The sequence below is a fragment of the Ambystoma mexicanum genome, chromosome 11 (genome assembly GCF_040938575.1).
Source record: "Ambystoma mexicanum isolate Mex_15411 chromosome 11, UKY_AmexF1_1, whole genome shotgun sequence".
Classification (NCBI taxonomy): Eukaryota; Metazoa; Chordata; class Amphibia; order Caudata; family Ambystomatidae; genus Ambystoma; species Ambystoma mexicanum.
In genome coordinates, this window is record NC_090934.1 from 405,223,499 (window position 1) to 405,236,143 (window position 12,645).

The 12,645-nt window shown below is 49.6% G+C and overlaps 1 protein-coding gene across 6 annotated transcripts in view; it reads left to right on the forward strand.

The window, feature by feature from the left end:
• Positions 1–12,645, forward strand: part of LRP4 (LDL receptor related protein 4) — a 565,328-nt gene that overhangs the window by 146,694 nt on the left and 405,989 nt on the right. The window lies entirely within an intron of this gene.

The following is a 12,645-nucleotide window of genomic DNA, read 5'->3' on the forward strand; positions in this document are numbered from 1 at the left end:
AGCAGCTCACTTTCAGTAGGACTCTCTCAGCCGGCCTATCGCAGCATGGCTATTTCAGCCTCCCGCTGTGAGCAGCATGGCTCCCTCGGCAGTAGCAGGGCTAGTCCCACCACAGCATGCTTCTCACAATGACATACCATGGATTCTTTCCATTTGCTTTTCTCGGGCCAGGCCGCAAAGCCGGAGCCTTCCAGGTTGGTCTCTGCCACCTCTCTTCCTAGTACCTCCTCATCCTGGAAGAGAATTGGCCCAGAGGTTCAGGAGAGAGCTCTTCCCTGGAGTATTTTGTAAAGCTGGTGGTCGGGGTTATACGTGCATCAACGCAGCTGCTTACTCGGTTAATTACCGAAAAGGGTGTTTATCTTTAGTGGTCACTCATGAGATGACTGACTCATGAGTCGAGCATAGTCTCATGAATATGGGCTCGAGGTTTATTTACTGGGTTTACAGTTTTGATGGGTTGGCGAGCCTTGATAATGGGTATTGTAGTATTTCTCTTGACCTCTTAGCTGGATTCAGAGCACACACACCTCCTATGTTCATGGTGTGTACTTCACTTTGGAACTGGACTGCACGACCACTGACTCAAATGGAAACTGAAAATGGGTTTGTGTACATATTTTATCCAGCTGGGTGCCTTCTAGATGAATTAATCAAAAGGTAGCACGCCATCCATGCTGTGCCACATGCTTGGGGCGTGCTCCCTCTGCCGGAGGCACTGGCAATGTGTTCTGTTGGGGGCTGTCTAGCCGGGTGGTCAGAAGATTCCGGGTCCTTGGGGCGCAAAGCAAGGCACCCTGGGACTTGTAGTCTTCGGTTAGTTCAATCTTAGCAATTGGACTAACACTTGGATCAGGAGGCTTTGTAGGAGAAAAGCCCAGGGCTGGGAAGCTATTGAGGCGGTTACATGTGGTCACCTGATCACCCTTGACAGATGTTATGTAGCCCCACTACAGCTGGAAAAGAGAAAATGCATATCGGAATTGAAGGAAGATAAAATAGGATTTAACACTCGTGTGACATTGGACAATGTGAAGCATGAGATCTACGCTTCCTGTAGCATGTTCGTGTGCAGTACACACTCTGGAGGAGTTGAGTTTAAGTGCGCCCACTGTAGGGGCTAAGGCTAGAGAGTGCGAAAGTGTGTGCACAAACACACTCTTTCTCACACTCTTCCCTCCCTCCCTCCCCTCACTACCTCCCCTCCTTCACTTCCTCTCCCCTTCTCCTTTTCTCGCTCACTGCCTCTTTCTCTAAATCACTTTCTCCCCGTCTCCCTCCTCTTTTCTCTCTCTCTCTCCCTTTGCCTCCCTCTCTCTCTCTGCCCTTCGCTCTCTGTCATATTCTCGCTCTCCTCTCCCTCTCCCCCTTTCTCTCCATCACAGGCTCCCTGTTCCCTGCGTAAGCTGGTGTTCTGTGTTCTGCTCTGCATTTAGGCCACACACAAAATGGCTGAGCTACAAGACAACAAGTCCCAGGTCTGGCCGGGGCAGGGAGATGCCGTTCTCTCCTTACCATCGGTACACGAGGTGGTTCAAAAGTTGGTGAAATGATGGCGGTGCTCCCTCCTGCCACGGGGAGTGGACTTTCAAGTTCTCCATTTGAAAAAACGAAAGGTATCGGCCCATCCACGTTCCAGAAAGAAGGGGCGGAATTCATCACCGGATCCCCGCGACTAAATCTGGAAATATCTGATAGCCATGTTACGGCGCTTGAGCATGCTGTTCTTGCACACTAACGATACCATGCATTTATACACCGCCATGTTACGGCGCTTGAGCATGCTGTTCTTGCACACTAACGATACCATGCATTTATACACCATTTCCATCAGATTTCTGTGGCTTCTAAGCGGTTTAATCATTTGGGATTATCATTACCTGAGACGCTTGTGAGGTGGCAGGTGCAGTGCTGGGGTTCAAAGCGTGTGATGCAGGATGAGTAGAGATGCTGGGCGTGAGCATGTGACTTGCAGAGCAGCCTTACAGGCACTAGAGACCTTGCACTTATATTGTGATATGTATCGAGCTCACTTCATTTATCACATGGAGGCCTAACCTAGCCACCTCGGGGAGTGCGCTTGGCAGTTTACAATCCCAGGACCTTCCTGCATGGTGTTAGGACCGACCAGCAGCTGCTAGAAGCAATACCTGGTCCGTGCTGAAGGCCTCCTCCCCCAATGGGACTCTTCTTTATTTAACCCATTAGCAGCATACACATCAGAAGCCTTACCCCCTTCCCAAACTTCAGGCATAGTGCCCTCACCTCTGGCAAACAATGGCGCGTGTCTCCCCCACTGCTGAAAAACATCCTGCCTCACCGTTACAAGGGACGCAGCGTCAGGCCCCTGGCCCTTCTCGATTGCCCTGTAGCAAAGAGCATCACAGGGCAACGTCGGTGCTTGCCACCTAGCCCATGCCAACTTTTGCCCGAGCCTGGGCACAGGAAAAGCCTCAGTGCTTAATGACCTCAGCATGTAGGCAGGCATTGGTGGTGGTGGGACTTTGAGTATCCGACACCTGTCAAAGATAGGGTGGAGAGAGCAGGATGCTACCTGAGCACATGGCCTTGACGGGGAAGGGGTGCCTTGTAACCCCTAAGCCGTACCATGGGCTATGAGCAATCACCCCGGCTGTGGCCATACCTGAAGAACTTACTTTCCCTCAGTGCTTGGCCTAAGGTCGGCTCCTTACCCAATTATCCCACATGGTCTTTTTTATCATCGCGCCCACCGACCCTATCTAAATCCCTGTCTGTCATGTGCTCACAAATGTGTTTAATATGACATATAGAAGGATTTCAAAGAAAATGCTCTTCTTCGCCTCTGTAAAGTGCGGCACCCAGCTGCATCATGGGAGATGAATATATTCAATAACCCCTGCAAACCTGTTATTGAAGCCCATTTCCTGGAAGCTTGCCATTATTGTAGCCATTACGTCTCCAGAATAGTTATGATAATGTCACATCCTTAACTGTTGCCTGTGACCCGTCCCCACTTTTTTAACCAGTCAGACGGTGCACTCCACAAGAAGAGCCCGTGGCACCTTTCGCAATATTTACCGTTAGCTGGCGTATGTAAGGGGGCAAGAAAGAGCCTGACCAGGACGCCGTAAGCATGCAGTTATCATGCTGCCCAAACATATTACATCCTATATAATAAAAAGGCCAGGTGTATGTTTGTCCGATGCTGTCATACGCGTTAGAGACTGCCCGCTTCGCCTATTGTTACCGCTAGAGGGAGCTGTTTCCTTAGGATATATAGTGGTCCGACTGTGTTAATGAAAACCTAAACATTTTTTTTTCTATTAATGTGAATTAAAATCAAATAAACCACATAATATATTAACACTCTGAGCATTTCTTTCTTTACCGCGCTTTGGCCTGTGTATACAGGCTTTCACACTAGTATTATATAAAAGAACGCTAGATAAAGCGCGAAACCGAATTACCTTTGAAAAGTCATCAACGGAATATGAATCTTCAGCATGCATGATAGAGTATTCTGACGTTGAATCTAGACGTGCATGGCTAAGTCAACAGAAACGTGTGTTTTCTTTGTTTGAAGATAAACCAAAAAATGTGTCTAATGGATATTTACAGTGTGAGGATTATGCCCTGAAGAAGCTCACAATAGGACCTAAATCTTTGGGAGGCCCATTAACCGAAACACGTATTGGCAAGACACAATAACCCAAAAAGGACGTTCCAATATTTTAGGAGCATGTTTTGTAATGAGTGCGATAATTAGAAATGTAACCAAGGAATTCAACTTTATGCTTGGATAAGGGCACTTGACAGGAAAGCAAGGGACTTGCTTTACCAACACAAAAAATGGTGCCTCATATACAATCAAATCCAACTTTTTTTTTTAACGTGATTTCAGGCGCAATGAGGGTTATTACAAGTTCATTTTTTTAGTTTCTTACCTGAATTAAACCCGAGCAAGTATTGTGTCGTAAAAACCCTCTTGCAGCATTGGCGTTGGTTTGAATACTTTATTTCGAAAGCAAGGTAAATATTAATAGCGCAGCACAGGTTTCAATGGTACCTCTATTAGTTATAGGAAAATATATGCCACCCGCAAACATATTTAAGGTTGCAACAGAGTTATGTACAGACCTTGGCAAAGCACTAATGTGTGGACTCCTTGCTCACCTAGATATCAAAAACCTGAACGATTAACGAGCACCCTCTGGGATTTACTGCCTGCTGCTCTAAACCCAAACCATTAACAAGAACCCTCTGGGATATACTGCTTGCTGCTCTAACTTCGAACCATTAACAAGCACTCTCTGGGATATACTGCCTCCTGCTCTAACCCCGAACCATTAACAAGCATTCTCTGGGATATCCTGTCTCCTTCTCTAAACCTGAACCATTAACATGCACCCTCTGGTATATACTGCCTGCTGCTCTAAACCAGAACCATTAACAAGCACTCTCTGGGATATACTGCCTGCTGCTCTAAACCCGAACCATCAACGAGCACCCTCTGGGATATACTGCCTGCTGCTCTAAACCCGAGAGCACTCTGTGATATACTGCCTCCTGCTCTAAACCTGAACCATTAACTAGCACCCTCTGGGATATACTGCCTGCTGCTGTAAACCCGAACCATTAATGTGCATCCTCTGGGATATACTGCCTGCTGCTCTAAACCAGAACCATTAACGAGCACCCTCTGGGATATACTGCCTGCTGCTCTAAACCCGAACCATTAACGAGCACCGTCTGGGATATACTGCCTGTTGCTCTAAACTCGAACCATTAACGAGCAGCCTCTGGGAGATACTGCCTGCTGCTCTAAACCCGAACCATTAACGAGCACCCTCTGGGATATACGGCCTGCTGCTCTAAACCCAAACCATTAACGAGCACCCTCTGGTGTATACTGCCTGCTGCTCTAAACCCAAACCATTAACGAGCACCTTCTGGGATATACTGCCTGCTGCTCTAACCCCGAACCATTAACAAGCACCGCCCTCTGGGCTATATTGCCTCCTGCTCTAAACCCAAACCATTAACGAGCACCCTCTGGGATATACTGCCTGCTGCTCTAAACCCGAACCATTAACGAGCACCCTCTGGGATATACTGCCTGCTGCTCTAAACCCGAGAGCACTCTGGGATAAACTGCCTCCTGCTCTAAACCCGAACCATTAACTAGTACCCACGGGGATATACTGCCTGCTGCTCTAAACCTGAACCATTAACAAGCACCCTTTGGGATATAATGCCCGCTGCTCTAAACCCGAGAGCACTCTGGGATATACTGTCTCCTGCTCTAAACCTGAACCATTAACTAGCACCCTCTGGGATATACCGCCTGCTGCTCTAAACCCAAACAATTAACGAGCACCCTCTGGGATATACTGCCTGCTGCTCTAAATCCGAACCATCAACGAGCACCCTCTGGGATATACTGCCTGCTGCTCTAACCCCAAACCACTAACGAGCACCCTCTGGGATATACTGCCTGCTGATCTAAACCCGAACCATTAACGAGCACCCTCTGGGATATACTGCCTGTTGCTCTAAACCCGAGAGCACTCTGGGATATACTGCCTGCTGCTCTAAACCCGAACCATTAACTAGCACCCTCTGGGATATACTGCCTGCTGCTCTAAACCCAAACAATTAACGAGCACCCTCTGGGATATACTGCCTGCTGGTCTAAACCCGAGAGCACTCTGGGATATACTGCCTCCTGCTCTAAACCCGAAACATTAACGAGCAACCTCTGGGATATACTGCCTCCTGCTATAAACCCGAACCATTAACGAGCACCCTCTGGGATATACTGCCTCCTGCTCTAACCCCGAACCATTAACAAGCACCGCCCTCTGGGCTATATTGCCTCCTGCTCTAAACCCAAACCATTAACGAGCACCCTCTGGGATATACTGCCTGCTGCTCTAAACCCGAACCATTAACGAGCACCCTCTGGGATATACTGCCTGCTGCTCTAAACCCGAACGATCAACGAGGACCCTCTGGGATATACTGCCTGCTGCTCTAAACCCGAACCATTAACAAGCACCCTCTGGGATATACTGCCTGCTGCTCTAAACCCGAGAGCACTCTGGGATAAACTGCCTCCTGCTCTAAACCCGAACCATTAACTAGCACCCACGGGGATATACTGCCTGCTGCTCTAAACCTGAACCATTTACAAGCACCCTTTGGGATATAATGCCCGCTGCTCTAAACCCGAGAGCACTCTGGGATATACTGTCTCCTGCTCTAAACCTGAACCATTAACTAGCACCCTCTGGGATATACCGCCTGCTGCTCTAAACCCAAACAATTAACGAGCACCCTCTGGGATATACTGCCTGCTGCTCTAAACACAAACCATTAACGAGCACCCTCTGGGATATACTGCCTGCTGCTCTAAACCCGAGAGCACTCTGGAATATACTGCCTCCTGCTCTAAACCCGAACCTTTAACAAGCAACCTCTGGGATATACTGCCTCCTGCTCTAAACCCGAACCATTAACGAGCACCCTCTGGGATATACTGCCTTCTGCTCTAAACCTGCACCATTAACGAGCACCCTCTGGGATATACTGCCTGCTGCTCTAAACCGAACCATTAACGAGCACCCTCTGGGATATACTGCCTGCTGCTCTAATCCCGAGAGCAATCTGGGATACACTGCATCCTGCTCTAAACCCGTACCATTAACTAGCACCCTCTGGGATATACTGCCTGCTGCTCTAAACCCGAACCATTAACGAGCACCCTCTGGGATATCCTGCTGCTGCTCTAACCCCAAACCATTAACGAGCACCCTCTGGGATATACTGCCTACTGCTCTAAACCCGAACCATTAACAAGCACCCTCTGGAAAATACTGCCTGCTGCTCTAAACCCGAGAGCACTCTGGGATAAACTGCCTCCTGCTCTAATCCCGAACCATTAACTAGCACCCTCGGGGATATACTGCCTGCTGCTCTAAACCTGAACCATTAACAAGCACCCTTTGGGATATAATGCCTGCTGCTCTAAACCCGAACCATCAACGAGCACCCTCTGGGATATACTGCCTGCTGCTCTAACCCCAAACCATTAACGAGCACCCTCTGGGATATACTGCCTGCTGATCGAAACCCGAACCATTAACGTGCACCCTCTGGTATATACTGCCTGTTGCTCTAAACCCGAGAGCACTCAGGGATATACTGCCTCCTGCTCTAAACCCGAACCATTAACGAGCAACCTCTGGGATATACTGCCTCCTGCTATAAACCCGAACCATTAACGAGCACCCTCTGGGATATACTGCCTCCTGCTCTAAACCAGAACCATTAACTAGCAGTCTCTGGGATATACTGCCTGCTGCTTTAAACCCGAACCATCAACGAGCACCCTGTGGGATATACTGCCTGCTGCTCTAAACCCGAGAGCACTCTGGGATATGCTGCCTCCTGCTCTAAACCTGAACCATTAACTAACACCCTCTGGGATATACTGCCTGCTGCTCTAAACCCGAACCATTAACGAGCACCCTCTGGGATATACTTCCTGCTGCTCTAAACCCGAACCATTAACGAGCACCCTCTGGGATATACTGCCTGCTGCTCTAAATCCGAACGATCAACGAGGTCCCTCTGGGATATACGGCCTGCTGCTCTAAACCCGAACCATTAAATAGCACCCTCTGGGATATAATGCCTGCTGCTCTAACCCCAAACCATTAACGAGCACCCTCTGGGATATACTGCCTGCTGCTCTAAACCCGAACCATTAACAAGCACCCTCTGGGATATACTGCCTGCTGCTCTAAACCCGAGAGCACTCTGGGATAAACTGCCTCCTGCTCTAAACCCGAACCATTAACTAGCACCCTCGGGGATATACTGCCTGCTGCTCTAAACCTGAACCATTAACAAGCACCCTTTGGGATATAATGCCTGCTGCTCTAAACCCGAACCATCAACGAGCACCCTCTGGGATATACTGCCTGCTGCTCTAACCCCAAACCACTAACGAGCACCCTCTGGGATATACTGCCTGCTGATCTAAACCCGAACCATTAACGAGCACCCTCTGGGATATACTGCCTGTTGCTCTAAACCCGAGAGCAATCTGGGATATACTGCCTGCTGCTCTAAACCCGAACCATTAACTAGCACCCTCTGGGATATACTGCCTGCTGCTCTAAACCCAAACAATTAACGAGCACCCTCTGGGATATACTGCCTGCTGGTCTAAACCCGAGAGCACTCTGGGATATACTGCCTCCTGCTCTAAACCCGAAACATTAACGAGCAACCTCTGGGATATACTGCCTCCTGCTATAAACCCGAACCATTAACGAGCACCCTCTGGGATATACTGCCTCCTGCTCTAAACCAGAACCATTAACAAAAACTCTCTGGGATATACTGCCTGCTGCTCTAAACCCGAACCATCAACGAGCACCCTCTGGGATATACTGCCTGCTGCTCTAAACCCGAGAGCACTCTGGGATATGCTGCCTCCTGCACTAAACCTGAACCATTAACTAGCACCCTCTGGGATATACTGCCTGCTGCTCTAAACCCGAACCATTAACGAGCACCCTCTGGGATATACTGCCTGCTGCTCTAAACCCGAACCATTAACGAGCACCCTCTGGGAGATACTGCCTGCTGCTCTAAACCCGAACCATTAACTAGCACCCATGGGGATATACTGCCTGCTGCTCTAAACCTGAACCATTAACAAGCACCCTTTGGGATATAATGCCTGCTGCTCTAAACCCGAACCATCAACGAGCACCCTCTGGGATGTACTGCCTGCTGCTCTAACCCCAAACCATTAACGAGCACCCTCTGGGATATACTGCCTGCTGATCTAAACCCGAACCATTAACGAGCACCCTCTGGGATATACTGCATGTTGCTCTAAACCCGAGAGCACTCTGGGATATACTGTCTCCTGCTCTAAACCCGAACCATTAACTAGCACCCTCTGGGATATACTACCTGCTGCTCTGAACCCAAACAATTAACGAGCACCATCTGGGATATACTGCCTGCTGCTCTAAACCTGAACCATTAACGTGCAACCTCTGGGATATACTGCCTCCTGCTCTAAACCCGAACCATTAACGAGCACCCTCTGGGATATACTGCCTGCTGCTCTAAACCGAACCATTAACGAGCACCCTCTGGGATATACTGCCTGCTGCTCTAAACCCGAGAGCAATCTGGGATATACTGCCTCATGCTCTAAACCCGTACCATTAACTAGCTCCCTCTGGGATATACTGCCTGCTGCTCTAAACCCGAACCATTAACGAGCACCCTCTGGGATATACTGCCTGCTGCTCTAAACCCGAACGATCAACGAGGACCCTCTGGGATATACTGCCTGCTGCTCTAAACCCGAACCATTAAATAGCACCCTCTGGGATATACTGCCTGCTGCTCTAACCCCAAACCATTAACGAGCACCCTCTGGGATATATTGCCTGCTGCTCTAAACCCGAACCATTAACAAGCACCCTCTGGGATATATTGCCTGCTGCTCTAAACCCGAGAGCACTCTGGGATAAACTGACTCCTGCTGTAAACCCGAACCATTAACTAGCACCCTCGGGGATATACTGCCTGCTGCTCTAAACCTGAACCATTAACAAGCACCCTTTGGGATATAATGCCTGCTGCTCTAAACCCGAACCATCAACGAGCACCCTATGGGATATACTGCCTGCTGCTCTAACCCCAAACCATTAACGAGCACCCTCTGGGATATACTGCCTGCTGATCTAAACCTGAACCATTAACGAGCACCCTCTGGGATATACTGCCTGCGGCTCTAAACCCAAACAATTAACGAGCACCCTCTGGGATATACTGCCTGCTGCTCTAAACACGAACCATTAACGAGCACCCTCTGTGATATACTGCCTGCTGGTCTAAACCCGAGAGCACTCTGGGATATACTGCCTCCTGCTCTAAACCTGAACCATTAACGAGCACCCTCTGGGATATACTGCCTGCTGCTCTAAACCCGAACCATTAATGAGCACCCTCTGGGATATACTGCCTGCTGCTCTAAACCCGAGAGCAATCTGGGATATACTGCCTCCTGCGCTAAACCTGTACCATTAACTAGCACCCTCTGGGATATACTGCCTGCTGCTCTAAACCCGAACCATTAACGAGCACCCTCTGGGATATACTGCCTGCTGCTCTAAACCCGAACCATTAACTAGCACCCTCTGGGATACACTGCCTGCTGCTTTAAACCTGAGCACCCTCTGGGATCTACTGCCTGCTGCTTTAACCCCAAACCATTAACGAGCACCCTCTGGGATATACTGCCTCCTGCTCTAAACCCGAAACATTAACGAGCACCATCTGGGATATACTACCTGCTGCTCTAAACCTGAACCATTAACGAGCATCCTCTGGGATATACTGCCTGCTGCTCTAAACCCGAACCATTAACGAGCACCCTCTGGGATATACTGCCTTCTGCTCTAAACCTGTGCCATTAACAAGCACCCTCTGGGATATACTGCCTCCTGCTCTAAACCCGAACCATTAACGAGCACCCTCTGGGATATACTGCCTGCTGCTCTAAACCCGAGAGCAATCTGGGATATACTCCCTCCTGCTCTAAACCCGAACCATTAACTAGCACCCTCTGGGATATACTGCCTGCTGCTCTAAACCCGAACCATTAACGAGCACCCTCTGGGATATACTGCCTGCTGCTCTAAACCAGAACCATCAACGAGCACCCTCTGGGATATACTACCTGCTGCTCTAAACCCGAACTATCAACGAGCATCCTCTGGGATATACTGCCTCCTGCTCTAAACCCGAACCATTAATGGCACCCTCTGGGATATACTGCCTGCTGCTCTAAACCCGAACCATTAACGAGCACCCTCTGGGATATACTGCCTGCTGCTCTAACCCCGGACATTAACGAGTACCCTCTGGGATATACTGCCTGCTGCTCTAAACCCGAGAGCACTCTGGTATATACTGCCTCCTGCTCTAAACCCGAACCATTAACTAGCACCCTCTGGGATATACTGCCTGCTGCTCTAAACCCGAACCATTAAGGAGCACCCTCTGGGATATACTGCCTGCTGCTCTAAACCCGAACCATTAACGAGCACCCTCTGGGATATACTGCCTGCTGCTCTAAACCCAAACCATTAAGGAGCACCCTCTGGGATATACTGCCTGCTGCTCTAAACCCGAACCATTAAGGAGCACCCTCTGGGATATACTGCCTGCTGCTCTAAACCCGAACCATTTAGGAGCACCCTCTGGGATATACTGCCTGCTGCTCTAAACCCGAACCATTAACGAGCACCCTTTTGGATATACTGCCTGCTGCTCTAAACCCGAACCATTAACGAGCACCCTTTGGGATATACTGCCTGCTGCTCTAAACCCGAACCATTAACTAGCACCCTCTAGGATCTACTGCCTGGTGCTCCAAATCCGAACCATTAACGAGCACGCTCTGGGATCTACTGCCTGCTGCTCTAACCCCAAACCATCAACGAGCACCCTCTAGGATCTACTGCCTGGTGCTCAAAATCCGAACCATTAACGAGCACGCTCTGGGATCTACTGCCTGCTGCTCTAAACCCGAACCATTAACGAGCACGCTCTGGGATCTACTGCCTGCTGCTCTAAACCCGAACCATTAACTAGCACCCTCTGGGATCTACTGCCTGGTGCTCCAAATCCGAACCATTAACGAGCATCCTCTGGGATATACTGCCTGCTGCTCTAACCCCAAACCATCAACGAGCACCCTCTGGGATATACTGCCTGCTGCTCTAAACCCGAACCATCAACGAGCACCCTCTGGGATATACTGCCTGCTGCTCTAACCCCAAACCATCAACGAGCACCCTCTGGGATATACTGCCTGCTGCTCTAACCCCAAAACATCAACGAGCACGCTCTGGGATCTACTGCCTGCTGCTCTAACCCCGAACCATCAACGAGCACCCTCTGGGATATACTGCCTGCTGTTCTAAACCCGAACCATCAACGAGCACCCTCTGGGATATACTGCCTGCTGCTCTAACCCCAAACCATCAACGAGCACCCTCTGGGATATACTGCCTGCTGCTCTAACCCCAAACCATCAAGGAGCACGCTCTGGGATCTACTGCCTGCTGCTCTAAACCCGAACCATTAACGAGCACCCTCTGGGATCTACTTCCTCCTGCTCTAACCCCGGACATTAACGAGCACGCTCTGCGATCTACTGCCTGCTGCTCTAAACCTGTACCATTAACGAGCACCCTCTGGGATCTACTGCCTCCTGCTCTAACCCCGGACATTAACGAGCACGCTCTGGGATCTACTGCCTGCTGCTCTAAACCTGTACCATTTACAAGCACCCTCTGGGATCTACTGCCTCCTGCTCTAACCCCGGACATTAACGAGCACGCTCTGGGATCTACTGCCTGCTGCTCTAAACCTGTACCATTAACGAGCACGCTCTGGGATCTACTGCCTGCTGCTCTAACCCCAAACCATCAACGAGCATCCTCTGGGATATGCTGCCTCCTGCTCTAAACCCGAACCATTAACGAGCACCCTCTGGGATCTACTGCCTCCTGCTGTAAACCCGACCATCAACGAGCACCCTCTGGGATATACTGCCTGCTG